Raw genomic sequence first — 9819 nt, forward strand, 5'->3', positions numbered from 1 at the left:
CCCCCCCCCCCCCCAACTGCATTCACACCTGCACGGGTGTGTGTTTGTATTTTTGGTTTCTGGTTAGTTTCCGAACAAGCAGAAGATTTAAGCTTCTAATCCATCTGTTGGGTGCAAAGCATAATATATTCTGGGAGTGGATTAGGGGACTAAATTTGGGAAATGTGTTGTCAAAATGTGGTTTTGCAATGCAAGCTTATTGATGAGGGTGTCATTTGGAGTCTGAAGGCCTTTTGGGAGTTGCTGTGTGAGGAGGGGTGAGACTGGGGGAGCAACAGGTGCACACAACTCGACCTCCACAGAATATAGAGGTGGAAAACTTTCTTTTGGGATACCAAGTCACTCCTTTCTGGGTTCTCCCCCATCCCTTGCTTCTTCTCTCCTACAGCAGGATGATACAACTTTCAGGATCCTCCCTTCCACAGGACCACTCTCGGGACACTGACATATATTTATTCACCGTCAGGAGTGATAGATATTAAAAGATAAAAATCTCAATTCCTTTCTGGAATGTGTGCATTTTAATGATGTTCAGAGTCTTATGTTATCATAGTGGAGATGTAGGCACCCTCTTGCACATTTGAAGTGGTGGAAAGATGGCTTCTGTTTGTCTTCTTCCCGACACCACCCCCTGCATCTATCCCTTGTGTCCCAGGCCTCAAATGGGGGTAAAGGGAGTGCACAGTCTAGAATGCAGAAGTCAGCTGCAGACTTGGAACAGTTAAACAGCAGCTTTAGGATTCCAAAGCAAGAGAGTTATGGGGTGGAGACAGGCAGGGAGGAAGCAATGAGAGACATCACTCACCCAACCAGGCTGGGCTGGGTACATCACAGAAAGGTGATAGGGTCCTTAGAGAACATCTATAGCAATGTAGGAAGACCATCCACAGCATCCCTGACCAGTAACCACCAGCCTCTGATATATTGTCTCCGGCAAGGGGGAGCTCACTACCCGTCAGAGAGGCTGTCTACCACGCACCAGGTAGAGCCTGACTAGGTAGAGGAGAAAAGACTGACCCCTAATACGTCAGTAGATCAGGAACACCACATTCCAGCCTCCATTTGATATACAAGGTTGGAATGAAATCTCCCCTTCAGACCCACTGTCCTTTTTCCAGATTACTTGAAGATGGGGCTGAAACCTCTTCCAATTCATAAGCTTTACTCCTAGCTGATCCCTGTCATCCCCCATCTGAGAATTGTCAAGTATTAATCGATCCACTACCCTGCTCCTGAAAGAGGCTAAGTGCCCTGGAGCATGTAAGAAGTACAGTCCTTGGCTTTGGAAAGTTCATAACCCATGTGGGTCTGGAGGAGAAACAGCATGTAGGACATTGAGAATGATTTCAAACAGGGCAAGGAGATCATGGGAAGGCTAGAGGGTGGGATCTGGATGTCAGCTAAGTAAAATTAAAGAAAAAAAGTAAGATCCTTTAGTGGGAAGCTGCAAACACGGGAGAGAGCTCACTCCTCCCAATAACACCGCCTCCATCTTGCTTCTGAACAGGACAGTGTTCATCTGATCCACTTCTCATTAACATCTCCAAAGTTGTCAAGCTTCGTTAACTCTTTCTCTCATGGTTGGTCCCAGCTTATCTCAATACTACCTCGGTGTTTTAAAACAGAGTTTGTCCCTACTGCCTCATGAACTGAGGTCAGGGAGTCCAGTTTTCTTTTCTTATGGTCCTGTCCATGCAACAAAGGAAACCCAGGAAATGGTTCAGGGTTCCATATTTAGAAAATGAAAAATGCCCTGTTACTTCTGTGCCCTGAGTGGAGGGATAACAGAAAACAAGAGAGGAAATACTAATGCTGATGGTGGCACTGAAACCACCAATGGGATTTGATGCAATAATCTGACAAGAGAGAATCTTAATAACATAATGAACATCCCTGGGGGGTAAGGAACACCAGGAGTAAAAAGCCGGAAATGCCTGAGCAGTTCCTTTGGCGGTTTCCATATCACTATCCTTTCTCCTATTGTCTTCTGCATTATCAGTTTTTCAGTCTCTACTGGATTATTACCGCCCGCACGAAACATGTCATTATGTCTGCCATTAAAACTCTCTTGACCCCATGTTTCTCTAAGTACTGACCCATTTCTTTGTTCAACTCTGCAACTCTATTCTCTTTCAAATTCTTCTCATCACTTTCTCTCTTAAACTCCAGTCTACCTTCTATAAACACCTCTCAATCAAAACTCTCTTGCCATGATCTCTAATGACCTCCACATTGTTGTATCCACCCATCAATTCCCAATGCTTGCCTTATCTGCAGCATCTGTCCACCTCCCCTGACTGCCCACATCCCAGGACTGCACATTTTCTCTACATGTTGAGTGCTCTGAGGCACCTCATTGATCCTTTATACCAAAACTCACCCTGCTGCTGATATAACCAGGCCCCTGACTTCCAACACTGTTATGAGCTCAGTGACTCCCAAGTTTGTCACTCCAGTCTGGATTTTGCTCTTGATTTCTAGACACATGTCTCCCACTGCCTCTGTGATAATCTTCACTTGAATGTCTACAAACTCCCTCAAATGCAAGATGTCCCAAACTGAACACTTAATTTTTCCCACCCCACTGCTATTCTACCCACAACCTTTCCTATCTCAGTTATTCAAGTGAAAAAATCATGGAGTTGACCTTGACTCCTCTTTTTCTGTCACACCCACATCTAATCTGCCAGCAGATTCTATTGGCTCTACTTTCAAAACATATCTAAATTCCAGATATTCCTATTCATCACCTCTGCTGTCACCACCCAAGACAAGTTGAGGCTTTATTACCTCCTTCCTTGAGTGTTCTCACAGCCTCCCTGCCTTTTTGGAGGTATTCTCTTTTTTTAATTTATTTATTTAAATTCAAGTTATTTAACATGCAGTATAGTATTGGTTTCAGGAGTAGAACCCAGTGATTCATCACTTACATAAAACCATCACTTTCTGCCAAGTCTTCACTCTCACTTTCTCAAGAAGGCCCACCTGGCCATGCTATTTAACCCTGCAACCTTCCGCCCTTAGCATCACACCCAACCCTCTTGCTCTCCTCTACATCCTTTCATAGCATCAACATACTGTATCATGTACTTATCTTCATGTTGTACATGCATATATCTTCCTCTCCTGAAATATAAGCTCCACATGGACAGGAATCTTTGTCTGTTTCATTCTCAAATGTATCACAAGAACCCAGGGCAGTGCCTGGCACATAGATGTTCAATAAATGAGTAAACTTCCCTTTTCCCATACACAGCATGCTCTACCTACTTCTTCCAGGTAAGGTCTCTATGAATCTTTCTCTTTGGGATAACAAATATCTGCATTTCTGACAAATATTTATTTATAAAAGATATAGTACTTGCAATTTATGTACTGCTTGCCAGTGCTACTATCCACTTGTAAAACGCTCACAGTATACCAGGCAAGAATCTTAACAAGGACCATCTTTTTACATTTTTCCAATAGTTCCGTAAGGTAGTATGATAAAATGCATAGCTGGATCCAGTATTTCACCCCCTTCCCACCTGCAGCACCCATACCATTGGGTAGCCCTTCTGATAAACATGGTGTATCTCCTCTCCTCTAAACTTAGAGTGTGGCCATGTGACTTGTGTTGGCCAATGATATATGAGCAAAAATGACAGCATCAAGTTCCAAATCTAGGTTCTAAAAAAGGCCTTGGCCTTGCATGTTTCCTCTTGTCATTTCTGCCATCCCAGTGAGAATATGCCTAGGCTGGCCCGCTGGTATTACAGAAATACAAGAGACATGAGCCACCTGAGTGAAACCCAGACTAGATCAGACCCTTGGCCACATAACCAGTAAACATGGTTGTTGCTTTTAAACCTCTGAGCTTTGGGGTAGTTTGTCACACAGTAATAGTTAAGTGATAGAAGTATTCCCACATTTCTCATTTTAGACATGAGGAAAATGAGGTTTAACGAAGGTAAATAACCCACCCAAGATCTCATGGCTGGTGAGCAGTGAAGCCAGGTTCTCCCTGAGGCCTTCTGATTCTATAGAGCCTGTGCGTTAACCACTAGGCAACATCACCAACCCCCTTCTTGCCTTCCCTGTTCTTCTGGGCCGCACACCACTTGGACATACTCTGAATTCCTCTCTGAATATATTTACCAATTCATTCATTCATTCATTCATTCACACTTCAAAACAATAAAGTAAAAGTTGATTGAGCATCACATTAACTTGAAAGGTGCTGGAAATGCTGAAATAGAACTCAAGCAATGTAAAATAGGAATGTATCAAAAAGGGAGAAAACACACAAAGACTGTAGCTGGAGAGAGATGTGCCCAAATGAAACTGAGAACATAACAATGAGAGTGTGCTAGTGACAGCTGCTGGAAATGTTCCCAGAATGTGGACCCTGCAATGGTTCGGAACATCCAGCTTTAGGACAAGGTGCTTGAGGGAACTGGACAATTTCTATCCTGGGTGCTGTGTAGAGCACAACCCCCCCTCCCCCCCCGCTTACAGATACTCCTTAACCCCCATGACCTTTCACCTCTCTCTCTTCTCAGAGTAGGATAAGAGACCTAGTATTATTAGTCACTGCCACTCAATGTTAAAAATAGACAAGCCATTTTCAGTCTTCATCAAAACAATATCATGATGAGTCACTTATTTTTCAGGATTGTGAATATCCAGAAAATATTAAAACACTCCCAAGACAGGCAGGCAGTTCTCATTGTAAGAAAATGCTATTCTTTATAAGGATTTGTGACTTGTCTGGTGCCATATGGTTAATAAGTGGCATAATAAAACTGAGAACAGAGTATTTAAGGATGAGAAGAATCAACAGATAGAGAAGTAAAGCAGGATATTCTTTGACCTTGGGTGAGTTGGTAAACTTTTCTGAACTGCTGCTTCTCTATTAATTAAGTTGGAAATGATAATGCCTAGTTCATGAGCTGTGATGAAGTTTAGGTTAAGTTAGAAAATCAAGGGCCCAAAAAGATGTTTGGCATGAATCCTTAGGCAGATAGAGCATCATGCCATCCATTCAATAAATATTCGTTGAATGTCTACCGTGTGCCAGGTTCTATAATATCCTGGGAATACTGAGATACATAAAATGTATGGCTCTCCCTTCTGGAGCTCATGGTCAAGTAAGAGATGCAGACTAGTAAAACTTGCAGCTATGGCACAGTGAGCCATGTGCTTTGTTGATCTACATACAGGAGACAGGGGAACACTCACCAGTTTGCAGTTTCAAACTCACAGTCCCAAAGCTGGGGGCACTTGTCAAAACTTCAGAAGAGGTTTCAAATGATAATGCAAAGAACATATTCACCAGGATGTAGTCACCCTGTAACAAGATGGGGAAAACCCATTCCAAGCCTTTTAATAAAGCACCCCTGGAATGAAGACTTGCAGCCAAAGGGGAAATAAATAGTCTTGTCCTTTTAGAACTCAGCGAAACACACTGAATTGCATCCACTGGGACCTCTGACTGTCCTCATTCTGCATTAATCCCTCCTATGTATTGAATTCTCACTCCACACCCTCACATAATCCTCATAACCTCACTGTGAAATGAATGCTGTTATTTATCCCCTTTTCACAGAATAATGAACTGGTGTTTGGAAGTTCAGCAACAGCTTGGAATTGATAGCCAGGAGCCACTGGGCTGGGATTCAACCCAGGACCAGTGAACCAGCTCGGATCCTTCTCTCTTTCTTAGTAGACCTGGCTGGCGGGGCAAAGGAGCCTCGGCAGACATTTTGTAGGGTGCTCTTTCAGACCTAAGCCTATCTAGGATTGCTCAGTTACCAAGAACCACAAGACCAAATTGGGGTTATAAATATAAGTGTTGTGGGTGATCCACTCAGTTTGAGTTATTAGGGAAGACTTTGCAATAGAGTTAGGACTTCAGTTTGTGGCTGGGTGGAGAACACAAGCAACATCCGTTCCGTAATTCTTTTGATAAAGATGCATGTTTCTGTGCACCGAGCTGCAGTTTATTTCTTATTCGTCTCCGTCTGTCCTCTTCCTTAGAACATCTTAGATGTGTAAAGAAAGAAAACAATTGAACTGCTTCTATTACTGTAATTACAGCATGACACTACAGTGACGNGTGTTGTGGGTGATCCGCTCAGTTTGAGTTATTAGGGAAGACTTTGCAATAGAGTTAGGACTTCAGTTTGTGGCTGGGTGGAGAACACAAGCAACATCCGTTCCGTAATTCTTTTGATAAAGATGCATGTTTCTGTGCACCGAGCTGCAGTTTATTTCTTATTCGTCTCCGTCTGTCCTCTTCCTTAGAACATCTTAGATGTGTAAAGAAAGAAAACAATTGAACTGCTTCTATTACTGTAATTACAGCATGACACTACAGTGACGGAAGAGGAAACCACCTCAGGGGCTGGGGAGAGGAGGGACAAATGCCAAGGGAGCCACCCGTGCCTGTAGGTCAGGTCGAAGGGCTTGCAAACGAAGAACAAAAGTTCTCATTACACAAGATTCTTATCTATTCCTTCTAGCAAGCCCAGCACAACCCCGACTTAGAAACTAGTTATTAGTTCATGATTCTATCTGCTCCAGGCCCTCCCTACAGGAATTATTCTCTCTTCTCAGACCTCCTATAATCCATTAACTATGCCTTTTTTTGAGGGATTTGGCACTTTCCACTTCATATGATGTTTACATATGTGCAAGTTACTACTTCTCCTCAACTTTAATCTCTGTGCAGGCAGGGTCTGTTTGGACGTGTCTTCGGGTCCCTCACAGCAGATGCACATGCCCACTGTATGCTTCATTAATGTTTATGGAAAGGATGAAGTTACAGTTCCAGCCCTTGAAAAAAAAAAATCTTTTAATTCTACTGCTGCGTCCTTCAAGAACCCAGTACAAGAATTTTAGTACTGTTCTCAATTTCTACACAAGAATGTCTGGCCCTTGAAAATGTCTGTTCAAGTCTCAGGAAAGTGATCCGTTGATCAGTCAATGAACACCATGGGTAAGGCCAAACCCCTGCACTGCTTGCTCCCAGCTCCCACCCCTCTTCATCATCACGGTCCATTCCCTGCTGTCCCTTAGCACAGACCTCATCACTGTGTCCACCAGCATTTCAGATACTCCTGACCTCAAACACTCCCCTCTTCCTTCTAACCCATACAATGCTTCTGGATTAACTTTCTGAAACTCTTCCTTTAATTATACTGAGGAAGAAACAAGCCTAGTGGTTGAACATGGAACTTTGGAAACAGTCAGACTGGACTCAGTCCCAGCCCTACCATGTATTAACCCTCAATCATCTCGTCTGGAAAATGATGATGATAATAGTACCTGCCTCCCAGATAGTGGTAAGCATTAAATGAAATATTTAGATTTCCCAGAGTACCAGCCTCCATATAAACTTTCAAGAGATGTTAAGACACAGAAAAAATAATACCTCTCTTCCCTAATCTGCAACTCTCAATGCTTACAAGGCACTTCCCTTTGCCTGGCATCCCTGTTCCCCCAGAATGTAAGTGCTCTGCTACCTCAAACTGGCCAGCCACCCTCTGCTTCAGCCAGGCTCACACCATTTCTCCAGAGACCTGGACTCTTCCCTCGACTGATCCAACAGCTGGCAAATATTTGGGAAACGATCTTTAGGAGCTCCATACTCAGAACATATTTTAAGATACAGTCCAGACTGATTCAAGAATTCAGTATTTTATATATGTGTGTGGGTGTATTGTTGTGGGTGTGAGTGTGTATGTGAACACTAAGGAAAAACAAGATAAAATTAATCTGTTATTATTGTGGCTACAGCTTCTCATACATAAGAGCAAGAGAAAAATATATAAATAAAAAGATTACTAGATTTGACCACACAAAAGCTAAAAAACGAAACAGAACAAAACAAAAAACATATATCCTTGCATCTAAAAACACCCCACAAACAATGCTAGAAAGCAAAAAATCGAATAAGAAAAAAAATGATTTCACGATATATGCCAAACAAAAGATTAATAGTTTATAAAGAGCTGTTACTAAGCTATACAAGGAAAGTGTCAGTAGAGAAATAGGCAATGTACTTAAAGTAGCAAGTCGCAGAAAAAGAAACGCAGAAGATCAAGCATTGAGAAAATGCTACCTCAATAATAATCAGATAAAATCAGAGTAAAGCCCACAGTTCCACTTTGGTCTCCCAAAAGGAGAAACTGCCCTTTACAGCCAGTGACAGTCAGTACTGACAGCCCTGCAGATAAACAGGAACTCCCATTCTGGTGGGACGACATCGGTGCCTTGGAAGTCCCTGTGACAAGATGCACAAAAGGTGTTTCAAATGTGAATAACTTCTGACCAGTAATTCTACCTTCAGGAATCACTCCTACAAGAATAATGGGAGATAAGCACCAAGATTTCTGCATAAAGATTTTTATCACAGTGTTTCCTTCAATGGAAAAAAAAATGGAACAGCTTAAATTTCCAACAGGAAGATGTTGAAAGGAAGTGAGAGCATGTTCACAACTCAATGTTGTACAGCTACTCAAGATTATATTTTAGGGGCACCTGGATGGCTCAGTTGGTGTCAGACTTTGGTTCAGGTCATCATCTGATGATTAGTCAGTTCAAGCCCTGCGTCGGGCTCTGTGCTGACAGCTCAGAGCCTAGGGCCTGCTTCTGATTCTGTATCTCCCTCTCTCTCTGTCCCTCTCCTGCTGGTGCTCTGTCTCTCCTTGTCTCTCAAAAATAAATAAACATTAAACATTTTTTAAGTTTATATTTTAGAAGAATATTTAATAGAAAAATAGCCATAAAATATTGTAAGTAAAAAAGTCAGGTAGGATTCTAAATTTGTAGTATATTCCCAGAAAACTGGGAAGATACCATGGAAATGTTATACAGTTATATCAGGAGGAATTACCAAGAATCATAATTTTATTATCATTTTTTGTCTGAGAGGGAAGGATGTTTGGGGGGGGATAATTATAAATTAAACATAGCCAAATGGACCCTCCCTAGGCTTCAAAGTCAGTTCAAAGTCCTACATCTTCCATGAAATATATTTTGACTACTCTGGACCTCACTGAACTACTCACCCTTCACACTCTTTCAACCATTATTATTCATATTATACAATCACCCATTTGATCATGTTTCCTTCTATCTAATTATCGAAGGCTTGAAAGTATTAGTTCTTCAACAAAGGTTCATTCAGGAAGTACTGATAGCTGGATCTACCTTACCCACAGCAGACTGCATTTTCCAAGACAGTCGCAAGAATTTCTCCCATCCTACATGCTCTTCTTACATTGGCGTTGACATTCTTCCTATGAAAAGGCAGGATCTATGTTTCCCTGTCCTTGAATCTGAGAAAGGCTGTGACTACAGCAGAAATAATGCCATGTGACTTCTGAGGCCAGGTCATAAAAGACAACAATGCTTCCACCCAGTTCTCTTGGGATGTTCTTTTTTAGAACCCTAGTGCCATTTGATGAGGAAGCCCATGGAGAGTCCATGAGTCGGTGTTCATCAGGCTAAAAGCTCTAGCTGAAGTTCCAGTCAAAATCCAGCAACAGTCACCAATATACAAGTGAGAAAGCCTTCGTGATGACTCCAATCCCATCCATTATCTGCCTGCAAATACATGAGAGACCCTGAAAAAGAACTGCCCTAGCTGAGCCTAGTCAATCTCTAAACTTTGAGAGATTATATTTTAAATCATCAAGTTTCAGGGTGATTTGTCACACAGCAATTGATAATCAGAACTTACTTATACTTCCTTTTTCCTCTGATGCCTCACTGACCACTCTGGAACACTTTTTTTTTTTTTTTTTTTTTTTTTTTTTAAAAAAAAACAAAAAA

At 41.9% G+C, this 9819-nt stretch overlaps 1 long non-coding RNA gene across 1 annotated transcript in view; it reads right to left on the reverse strand.

Moving 5' to 3' along the window:
* LOC144223141 (uncharacterized) overlaps positions 1–9351 on the reverse strand; it is a 79120-nt gene extending 69769 nt beyond the window's left edge. The window contains exons 1-2 of the long non-coding RNA XR_013332590.1: positions 9201–9351; positions 5221–5329 (exon numbers count right to left, since the gene is read on the reverse strand). This is a non-coding gene — a long non-coding RNA (uncharacterized LOC144223141). The remainder of the gene's footprint in view (positions 1–5220; positions 5330–9200) is intronic.
* Between the last annotated feature and the right edge of the window lie 468 nt (positions 9352–9819).

This window comes from Crocuta crocuta, unplaced genomic scaffold (assembly GCF_008692635.1).
Source record: "Crocuta crocuta isolate KB4526 unplaced genomic scaffold, BGI_CrCroc_1.0 scaffold231, whole genome shotgun sequence".
In the NCBI taxonomy this organism is placed as follows: Eukaryota; Metazoa; Chordata; class Mammalia; order Carnivora; family Hyaenidae; genus Crocuta; species Crocuta crocuta.